The sequence below is a fragment of the Thamnophis elegans genome, chromosome 1, assembly GCF_009769535.1.
Source record: "Thamnophis elegans isolate rThaEle1 chromosome 1, rThaEle1.pri, whole genome shotgun sequence".
NCBI lineage: Eukaryota > Metazoa > Chordata > Lepidosauria > Squamata > Colubridae > Thamnophis > Thamnophis elegans.
In genome coordinates, this window is record NC_045541.1 from 102,044,679 (window position 1) to 102,056,996 (window position 12,318).

The window sequence follows — 12,318 nt, forward strand, 5'->3', positions numbered from 1 at the left end:
ATGGATCACATCTAGGTTGTTCAGCAAGTCATTGAAAGGCACGATGAGTACACCATGCCTCTGTGCATGGCTTTCATTGACTACAAAAAGGTGTTTGACTCAATATTCCAGCAAGCAATAATTAATGCATTTTTCAACCAAGGCATAGACACTGCTTGCATAAACTTATTACAATCAATATATGAAAAAACAGTGGCAACAATTTGCCTTAATGAGCTTAAAGTAGAAATCAACATAGAATGAAATATATGACAAGGTGATACAATATACCTATAATTTTCTCAGCCTGCCTTGAAGAAGTATTTTTCAATAAACTGGGCAAAAGATGGAATAAAAATCCATTATTATTTAAATAACTTATTTAAATTACTTAAGATTTGCAGATGATGTTGTTCTCTTTTCACAAGATCCAGAAAAGCTACAAAGACATTCAAGAGCTGCACAAAGCAGGAGAACTATTTGACCATTTAAAAAATAAACCTGAAAAAGAGCTAGATTATGTTTAAATATATATATAAATAAAAACGGGATGTTAAATGTGGTTGACATGCATTTAGCAAGCATAATTTTCAAGAACAACCTCCCCCTATGCATGAAGAGAAAAGTTTTCGATCAGTGTGTGCTATCTGCTCTAACATATACCAGTGAAACATGGACACTAACCTCACAATCAATACAAAAGCTATGAGTGATGCAAAGAGCCATGGAAAGATACATGCTCAGCATTACAAGACTAGATAGAAAGGTCCACACATGGATTAGAGCAGTGGTCCCCAACCTTTTTATCGCCGCGGACCAGTCAGCCTTTGATAATTTTACCGTGGCCCGCTGAGCGCGCGCAGGGGTGGGGGGGGCGAAAATGGGGGAATACAAACATACTTTTTAAATCCACCTTCCCAATTCAACACCTGAATCATATCCCACCTTCCATTTTGTATGTAGATTTTAAGGAATAAACAGCTGAATTAATCAAGGTCAAAGATAAAAAGAGCAAGGGCAAAATTAAATAAGCCAGAGGATAGCAATGTAAAAAGAATACAGTATTAAGCCCATTCACTCTATCTAAGCCCCCCCACCTCACAAGGTTGTCGTGGGGGAAATAGGGGGTGGGAGTATTAGGTATCTTCACTACCATATATAAAAGGAGATACTATCTTAAATAACAAAGTGGGCCCCCACCTCCAAAATATACTAAAAGAAAAAAGATTCCATGTGCTCAACTAATTTTTTTTAAATCATCACTATATTATGGACTACAGACATATATATATATATACACATATACATACATACATACATATATATATATATATATATATATATATATATATATATATATATATATACACATACATACATACATACATGCATATATACATACCGTACGTATGTACGTACGTATATATATAATGTCCAAATAACAGGAAAAGCGCTTCAAGGACCAAAGTATATTCCTTTTTTGCAGCCTTAAGAGAACTCTCGTTTTTTGAGGCTCAGAACCAAGCATTCTCGTGGGCTGCAAAAAGGAAATGCGACCCGGGAGCGCAGCCTCCAAGAGTCCATATTGCCAATAACTACGCATGGGGGGAAAGGAAATGTGTTTTGTGAGGAAGAGAAAGAGCGCGCTTCACCGATGCCCGTTGGCAAAATTTTGGAAGAGAGGCAAGAGACTTCAGGCACCGAGCCCCCACCCCTGGCTGCGGCAACTGGAGCGGGCGGGAGGCAGGGAAGGGGTGGGCAAGACCGCCGCTTTTCCACCGTGCGCTGCAATAGCGGCAGCGGCGGCCTGAATCTGGCGCCAAAATCGCGCACCCCCCATCTCCCCTCAAAAGACCCCCCCCCCGCCCTCGGCTGCCCTACGTTCTCTCTCTCTCTCTCTCTCTCTCTCTCTACCTCTCCTGCCGTTCCTTCTCACAAGCCAAGGCTGGGCGGGAAAAAGAAGAGAGCGGCCTCCAAGGGCTCCGCTTCCAGCGCATGGTCCGCCCCCTCCTCGCCTCGCTTCCAGGCGAGCCGACTGAGGCGAGAAAGGAGAAAGAGGCGGAGGCGTTCACTGAGGGGACGGCTGACTCGGGGAGGGGGAGGGGGTGGTGTAGTAGCGGGGGATTCTTCCTCCTCGCCTCACTTGCTCCTGTGCTTCCGCGCAGCTCCCCCCCTCCGGCGACGGCGCTGCATGAGTGAAGAGTCGGCCGTTGCATGGCCCCCGGCCGCTGCGCGGCCCGGTGCCAGGTACTCCACGGCCCGGCACCGGTCCGCGGACCGGGGGTTGGGGACCACTGGATTAGAGAACAAACGAAAGTATATGATATCATCAAGAGAGTAAAAGAATTGAAATGGAAATGGATGGGTCACATAGCAAGAAGAACTGATGGCAGATGGACCAAGGCAGTCATACAATGGATCACACTTGATAAAAAGCATCCACGAAAGAGATCCAAATACAGGATGAATCGAGAACATTGGCAAGTATTGTGGATCCATTTGTCAAAAGAAAGCTTAGGACCGTATTGGTTGGAAACATGCGGAAGAGGCCTTCATCCTGCAATGGATAGACAATGGCTAATGATGATCATGATTATGTTAAGAATGCATGCAAATATACCTAAATGTTCATACACATTTGAACAAACGTTTTGTTTTGTGATTTCATACAGAAAAATGGTATTTTATTCACTGCAGTCTATGGGATAGTAAACGATCATGTGTGGGTGAAATACAGCACAACACTTTTTCACTTGAAATTCCGCTCTGACCCTCAACTTATATTCAAGGAGAAGTTTCATTTATCTTTCTATTCCACACCCTCTAACCTCCAAGTGTTCAACCTCACACCAATTGCTTGGATTTTTAGTTGACTTCTTGACTTTGACTTTAAGGTCTGGTCTGATGCCTTCTCACTGGTCATTGGCTCAATATCTCAGCTTCCGATTTATGAGGCCTTTCAGCTCAGCACCCTCACTTTGATGAGCCCTGACAAATTGCTTTTTCAGAGAGCTCCGGCTGCAGGCATCCTGTTTATTCCCAACAAGATCATGATTCAAGCCTGAGAAATTTCTCCTCACATGATGCTAAAGCTATAGCTACAATTCCACTGAAGCCTGAAGCCCTTGGGTCTGGAGAAACTCCTTAAACTATATATTGTATTTTAAAGGCACAGAGATACAGTATTATTCCTATGGATAGTGAAAGGTTTCGGCCAATAACAAAATAATACTTATGGATAAAATATGCAATCTGGAATGTAGGATAGATGAGTTGTGAAAACAAAACTCGATGGTAGTTAATTCAGCTCTAGGTTTGATCCACTTAATTAATCTCAAAACTCCTTTTTATCAGGCAGGGAGATGGCTATGTAGATATATAGATATACCAGGTTTTTTTTTCCTTTTACCATTCAGTACTCAGGCATTCTCAGAGTGAAAAATGAGGTTCCATAAATTGATGCGGTCAGTAAATATCCCCATGTAGGCAATTCAAAAAGTTGTCTAGAACTAGAGCAAAATATTTATAGAGCATGATTGACAATGATGCAAAAACATTCAGTTTGTGTCCTTCTGGAAATATGTAGAGTGCCAATACATGTTCAGTTGTATTTGCCTTAAGAAGCCTTTCCACACATGTGAATGAGCCAGCATCACAAAAGCATATTTAATAAGGCCCAGTTTCCTTCACATACTTATCTATGATGCACACAGAAAAAAGAGCTTCAATCTCTGGCTAAATTGGTTCTGCATTTTTTGAAACATTCTACCTAGTATGAATTTTGAAAAGCAAACTCTTCCAAGTGTCATTGATAATGGTATTGAAACTGCTTATTTCTGTGTAATTCCTGCAGTCTGACTTTCCACACACCCTGTAAACCAGCGGTCACCAACTAGTGATCCATAGTGGTCTGCAAGAACATTTTGATGATCCGCAGAAAAAATATTTGTATTTTTTATATTGCACTAAATCAGGGGTCCTCGAACTACGGCATCTGGGCCAGAAATGTGCAATGGATGTTTGTGTTGCTGCAGAGAGTCTCCCCCTTTGGGGACTTTTGGTGTGGGACAGAGGGGGGCAGAAATTCCAACTTGGGGTCTGCTTTGGCATCCTGGTGTGGTGCTTTGGGCGAAGACTGGAGGGACGTGCTGCTGGTGGCAAAGAGCTGGAGGGTCTTGTTCCAGTGGGAATGTATAGTGGCCTGGAACTGGCTGACCATCTCAACCTGCTGAGCTTCCAGGCACCAGTACTTGGCCTTCCACTCCTGCAGGTCTTACCTCTGCTTGGAAAGCCTATGCTCATAATCCTCAGTGAGGTGCTTCTGCTGAGCCTCCTTCTCAGTCATATCCAATTTGAACTGAGCCAGCTGTTTTGCCAACTCTTTCTCATGATGGTTGCTTAGCTTCAACAACTGTTTTCTGTTGGGGCACCAAGGAGCCCAGGTGGGGAGGTGAGGAGTGGCTAGGAAAGGAAGGACAAGTAAAGGCACCCCTTGATGTGAGTAACATTGAATTGGCCACGGCCACCCAGTCACATGGCCACCTAGCCACACCCACCCAGTCAGTCATTAGGTAGATCATATTAGTGGTCCACAGGATTTAAAATTATGAATTTAGTGGTCCCTGAGGTCTAAAAGGTTGGTGAGCCCTGCTCTAAATATCCTTTTTTTAAAACAATAATTGGGGTTTAGGGTTAGGTCCTTTAGAACAGTGGTCTCCAACCTTGGCAACTTTAAGACCTGTGGACTTCAACTCCCAGAGTTCCTCAGCCAGCTTTGCTGGCTGAGGAACTCTGGGAGTTGAAGTCCACAAGTCTTAAAGTTGCCAAGGTTGGAGACCACTGCTTTAGAAGACATCTGAAGGCAAAAAATGGCAGTGAACTCTAACCCTAACCCCCTATATTTAGAATTCTTGGTGTAAGTTCACATATGGAAGTAGATGGACCTTTTTAAAAAATAAAATACTTTGCAAATTTTCCTTTAAGAGTAGCAGTCTAATCAGTTTCCTTGCTTTCCTTTGTTTTTTATCAGATGAAGAATCTGCTGCCATTCATTTGAACAACGTTTATCAAGGCACTCCTATTACTGGATCAGGTTTTCTGCTATACCATGACAAATAATTTAACACTATGCAGCCACATGCCCTGGTTCAGTTAGAATCAATTTTCAGAACACAATATCAGATAAGTTCTTTCCTTTGATGAAATTGCCTATCACGATGCAAGCACAGCTGCACTCAAGATGATTACCAGTGCATCTCCCAGTTCAATTCCAAGAACTTGTTATTTTTGAAGAAACTGCTTCCACCATGACTAACTTGCTTGCTCCACAGGTTCTCAAACACTGATTTTTCTCTCCACTCCTTTTGAGGGCTGCCAAGCTGAACAAAACAAGAAAAATAGCCTCATCTATGAATGCTATTATAAAACTTTAGACATTCCTTAGGCTCCCTGAGAACCAGTATGCCTTTGTGTGTCTTCAGAAAAGACTAGGTAGACTCAGGTTCAAATTGACACTCAGAACTGAATATTTAGTCAGTGGTTTTAAACTAGTCACTTTTTCCCAGTCCATTTTGTGCCACAGGGCTGTGGCGAGGCTAGCTTAAAGGGAAATCCTTGTTAATATAACAGAAAGTAACTTTTCCCTCCAGTAATGCAAGCAGAATAGTAAGATCTTTATGACTGGACTTCTGTATAACAGACTTTGCAGGCAATGAACCAATTATCTTTGCATTTTACGTAATGATATCACTATACAAATTTCATAAATGGCATGATTTGTGTCAAGTCATCCTCACATAAATGAGACATACTTTTTAGTTTAACAGAGAGTTGGAAAGAATAGATATCCTTCTCTCCCCACTCTAGCTTGTTCAACTGAGGTTTCACCATTATCGTGTTTCCCTGAAAATAAGAAAGAGTCTTATTTTCTTTTGACTCCCTGAAACAAGCACTTGGCCTTATTTTGGGGGAGAGCTTATTATTTTTGAGGTGCAAGACGCCCTTTAACTTTGGCCCATGGATCAGCTGATCCAGAGAAGGCCAGGAGTTCTGTTTCTGTCTCACTCTTGCCAGCCCTAGCATTGCTGGGCCTGCCACTCTTTTTGCGGCCTCCACTAAGAGAAGGGGCGCGGGAGATAGGATTCACGTGGAACGGCCACAATGCCGTTCCAGGTGGATGGCAGGAGCATGTGGGGCATGTGGGACATCTTCTCCTTCAGGAAATGGTGGGGACTGGCTGCATATGTGGTTAAATATTTTAGGAAAGGGCTTATTTTAGCCCATGTGCTCAAAAGTCCAATTGGGCTTATTATCCAGGAAGGTCTTATTTTCAAGGAAACAGGGTATATTAATTGTGTTTATTCAATTTAAGTTTAATGTAAACCAAATAAATTTGGGTTTTTTTGGTTTAGCTCACGGGTATCAATCTCACGGCATCACGTTGCCATCATGTGATGCTTCACAACATTTTGTGCAGCTGGGGTGGGCATGGCCTGAGCGTGATGCTTCCAGCCCATGGGCCACCTGTTTGACACCCCTGGTTTAGCTCATTCTATTTTCTGATTCTGCCTTCTTATTGGAATAGAGCTTCTGATAGGCCATTCAAAAACCAAATGCAACCCTCTGCCTTAAATGAGTTATGTACCCGGATGCCTCAGGATACATTGGAAGCTTGTTTTACCTTTTATAAGGTTTGGGTTTTTATATTGGTTTTACTAATATTTTGATTATTTTAAAAATGTAAAACTGTCTTGGGATTACAATGAGTCCTTAAGTACCCTAGAGAAACACATAGAATAGAAAGCTATGACTTTCTCTGAGCATGAGATGAGAAGTCCTTTAGGCAAGTTGGACTCAAGCCATTAGGGGTTAAGGGTCAAGCAAAAAAAAAAGCCTGGAATTTTGCCTAGAACTAAAATCCATTTCTAAAATTGATACTATAAGCTTCCCTGGCAAATAACTACCACCCTGTTGCTATAAGTTGGAAATAGTCAGCAGTTTCAACCCAGACTTTCAGAGGAACTTCATAAGAAGCAGATTGGTTTGCAAATTCTTCAGATCCTTGATGGTTTCATTTCTTTTTAATGCATTGCTGAATTGTTGGACTTTAGATTGGGTTTCTTAGCTTTCCTTCTATATCACTGCAAATGAATTTATGGAAATATTCTGCAGGAATTGAGGAAAATCTTTGCAATATGCAATCCCATCATGTTTTGACAGACCTGAATGCAGCTGATACGCTAGATCCAAAACTCTCATACTAGGTGGGGAAGAAAGGAGTGGTATTTTACTAAGGCAGTTCCCCCCTCCTTTTTCCTGGCTGTCTTTCTTTTCTCTTTCAAAATCCCCCTCACTAATTGACATGGGAAGAAATTAAGCTCTTAGCCTGATGCAGATTTGCAGTTAAGTTGAAGCATGCAGGGAGAATGGGAAGTCTTCAGAAATTGTGCTTCCAAGCTACCTGTGATTCTCCCACAAAAAGTTTTCTCTGTGTTAAGTTCTGCAGTTGACAAACCAAAGGCTGTGAAGTTTCCAGCAGTTTGAGAGTTTCTGAGAATGGATCTCTCCCTCCCAAGCAGCTCTTTCAGCTCCCCCAAAGAAAGCTTTTAAATAGCCTACGGACCTCAGAAGCTTTCTGAAGGACCCCAGGATAGCAGTCTACAAAGGTTTTCCTCTTCCTTACTCTTGAAACAGTATGCGTGTTACCTAATATATGCTATATTAAAAGGTGTGAAAGACTCTCTTAGGTTTGAAAATTTAAACATATTTATTCTTAACATGCTATTTTAAAAAGTAACGACATATGTGCTACCACTGCTTAAGAATTATGACATGATTGCTACCAGGAAAGTATAAATAATTTGTCTGTGAAACTGTGGAAGCCCTGCAATCAGAAGTGGTATTCAGCAGGTTCTCATCAGTTCTGGAGAACTGGTAGCAGAAATTTTGAGTAGTTCAGAGAACCAGTAAATGCCACCTCTGACTGGCTCTGCCCCCATCTATTCTCTGCCTCCAGCTGATCAAGAGGAAATGGGGATTTTGCAGAAACCTTCCCCTACCTGGAGTGGGGAGGGAATGGGGATTTTAGAGTATCCTTCCCCTACCATGCCCACCAAGCCATGGCACCCCCACCAAGCCACGCCCACAGAAACAGTAGTAAAAAAAAAATTAATCTCACCACTGGTTGCCATATATAGGGAACCAGTCCTTCTATACTGGAAATGCTGGAACACATTAGCTTGCTTTACCCACAGAATTCACCAAATACATCCAAAATAGTTCTGGTAACACTAGATGTGAAGCCTGTGGGAAAGAAATAAACCAGTGTGGCAACCCTCTTGTTAAATAGCAATAGGCATGTGTAATAAGATCCTTTATTATTCACTCCCAGACCCTTTTTACATCTGGCACCATTGTCTTTTTCCTCAGCTACAGGCAAATGATTTTGTAAAGCTCTGAGCTGCTTTACAAAAATGTTTATAAAAGTACAAAACACAACATGCCTGGGTTCCTCTGGGAAGTGCAGAAGGCTCACTATTGCATTAATCAGACAAAATGGGAGGCTGATGGCTGTTTTGGTTGATCCCACAGCAGGGAATGAAATTGGAGAACTCATCCAGGTTGTTGTGCAGCTGGATAGTGGAGCACCTGTGACTGCAGCCACTTAAACCCTTCAATCCAACAGCATGGCCATCCTTTCAACAGACACAGCTTGAAATTTAGGTTTTCTTCCACACTGCCTTGTCTGTTTTACTCAAGAACCGTGACTGATCATTTTTTGTTTATCTGAAAGTCAAACAGTTTTTCAGGCACTGATAAACTTTGGGTCTCCCAGGACCAAATCAACAGAGAGAGGCATAATGAGCTTATCAAATTGTTCATATATTTGTCGTTCAGAATGGCTAGATCTTTAGTCTCCATAGAAAAATAAATTAATTAAGATGTCCTTTGATAGTAATGAAATAATAAAGCAGGAACTAATTACAAACAAAATGTGAACCTCCTCTCAGCCAAATATGAGAGCTAAGCATGTTGTATGACTGTTAAGTTGATCTACATTTCCCATTGTCTCCTCAAACCTCAAGGCTTAAGATGGAAATTCCGACTTCCAGCCTCTGAACAGAATGACAGTACTAATAGTACTGTCATCTGTGATCAGTACTGTGATCACAGTACTGTGATCTTTCAAACATTTTCCTAATCTTTTCTATGATCAAGAAATAAAAGAGTGAGCTTTGAAACCAAAGTCAGACAATGTTCAGATCCACTTTTATATACCCAAGAGATATAATTTTAAGTCCCTGTGCCAGAAATTAACTTTTTCACAAATCTTTAGGTATAGGCTGCAAGGATACCAAAAATGGCCCCCAAATTGTAGATAGAGATATATGATAGGTAGGTAGGTAAGTAGGTAGGTAGATTGATAGATTCATAGAGGGATAGATAGATTGATTGCAAATTATTATATACAAGGCAACCAATTATATTGTTCATATTTGACTGATTTAACTATTGAGTAAATCAAATGAAATCAATTTTTTCCTGATTTGTGATAGCTCACATTTTGTGTATTTGCTCTGCATGCATGCATGCATGCATGCATACATACATACATACATACATAAATACATACATACTTAGGTATAGGTATAGGTATAGGTATAGGTATAGTGTATATGTATTGTGTATATTTGTGTATGTATGTGTGTGTGTGTGTGTGTGTGTGTGTGTGTGTGTTGTGTCACAACCCTGGTATGCCCAAATATGGGAGGGAGCATACTGCTTCCCTTTTCTATCTTTCGGATCATCCTAGGAGCCATTCAGACAGAAACCCATTTTTTAAAATGTTGCCTTAATACATTTGTGTTGCATTTGTGCTGATTTATTTATTTATCAGCACAAATGCAACATATATGCTGGTCTTGTTGTATTCTGGTCTTTTCCCATGTAAGATTGAGATTCTCTTGGCAACGTTTCAGCGAGGTCTCACTCACCATCTTCAGGCTGGGCTTTAGGCTTAAAGCATGTTCGGAGATGCTGTCTTTCTATAAATCTGGATGGGTGTGTGTGGAGTGCAGGCTTTGTTTCAGTAAGTGGAATGATTGATTATGTGGTTGTATCATGGTTGGTAGATTGGTGCTGATTGGTGCTGGCTGTGTGTCCATTGTTGTTTCGTGTTGTAACAGCCTGAGTGGTGGGTGGGGCTCGTTTGTTGACTAGGGCTGGTTTCCAGATGTCTGGTAGGTGAGTGGTATCATCACGTTTATTCATGTTGTGGGGGTGTTTCTCTATTTCAATAGCTTCCATAATTATTCTCTTGTTGAAGTGTTCAGTTTTGGAGATTAACCTGGTTCCTTCAAAATTAATTTTATGGGAAAGCCATAGAGTTGGGGGCATCTGGAAGATTTCTCTCTGGGGATGGTTCTTTGCTGGATCTCTTCACTGATGGGATAGGCTTTTATTTTGGATTTGATGTTTTTTTCCAGGTAGGTGGTGGGGTTTGTGTTTAGATGTTTGTAAGCAGAGTCTTGGAGTAGGTTGGATAGTTTGGCTTGGTAGTCAGACATGTTCATCACCACTGTGGTGTTACCCTTATCTGCTGGGAGAATGATTATGTTGTTGTCTTTCCTCAGGTTGGTGAGTGCTTTTTCTTCTTGTTGTTGTAAGTTGCTTCAGGGTGGATTATTGGAGCAAAGAATGTTGGTGACTGCAAGTCTGATTTTATTAGCTTCACCTGGGTTGATTTTGGTGAGTGTAGCTTCAACTCCGCATATGATGTCTTCAATGGGGATGCATTTAGGGGCGACTACAAAGTTGAATCCTCTGGAAAGGACATTGGTTTCAGCTGTGGTGAGGGTTCTGTCAGAGAGAAATCTTCCAGATGCCCCAAACTCTATGGCCTCCCCAAGACACACAAAGAAGGAACACCACTCAGACCCATAGTCAGCTCTATAGGCTCACCTCTACAAAATCTTGCCAAATTCCTCGCAAAAAACTCCAACCCTACACAGAATCCATGACCTCACATGTACAAAACTCACTCCACTTCATAGAAACAATAAAGAAACAAAACCTACAACCCAGCGACCTATTCGTGAGCTTCGATATCATATCCCTCTTCACCAAGTGCCTATTAAAGAAGCCTTGACAGCTATCCAGAACAAACACAACCCCCCCCCCCCCAAACATATCCTGGACCTGATTAACCATTGCCTAACCAATACATACTTCAGCCATAATGGACAAAGATACAAACAGATAGAAGGAGCACCCATGGGATCACCCCTCTTGCCTATCATCACAAACTTATACATGGAACATTATAGATGGAGTTCAAAATACCATACAAAATCTGTCCTGCAACATATATAGGACAAATGAACAGGAGAATAAATGCACGCATCGCAGAACACAGTAAGAAAAAAAATAGAAAAAACTTCCTCCCTTTTCCAGAACCTTAAAGCTATAGGACATGAAATTAATTTTGAAGGAACCAAAATTGAACACTGCAACAAGAGAATAATTATGGAAGCTATCGAAATAGAGAAACATCCCAACAACATGAATAAACATGATGATACCTCTCGCCTACCAGAAACCTGGAAACCAGCCCTAGTCAACAAACGAGCCCCACCCACCACCAGGCTGTTACATGAAACAACAATGGACACACAGACAGCACCAATCAGCACCAATCTACCAATCATGATACAACCACACAACCAATCATTCCACTTACTGAAACAAAGCCAGCATTCCACACAACCCCACCAAGATTTATAGAAAGATGGAAACTCCAACCACACTTAAAGCCCAAAACCCAGCCTGAAGATGGCGAGTGAGACCTTGCCAAAATGTTGCCAAGACAATCTCAATCTTACATGGGAAAACACCCAAATACAACAAGGCCAGCCATACACACACACACACACACACACACACACACACACACAAAGATTGTAGCTCCCTGTGCTCTATCATATTTGAGCATTGTGAACACATGGATTCTATGCTAATAGAATCCTTAGACTGCAATTATAGTCCTAGAGAATAAATTCCATTCAATCAGAAGAAAATTCAGAGGGTTGTGCTTTCACTTAAAGGATAAGCATCAACCCATATCACTAAGACAAAATAGTATTCTCCATAGTACTTTGCATTAATGTGGCCTGAAACTATTCATTATCTAGTTTAGCGAAACGTCACAAATGGATAAGTTTAATTTTTTTCCTCTCTCCAGGTCCACATATTAAATACAATGGAGCCTCTTGATTATAATTCTTTCCACCACTCCTGTTACGGATGAAGGCTGACATTCAGTAGTAGAACAATGCTTTGTAT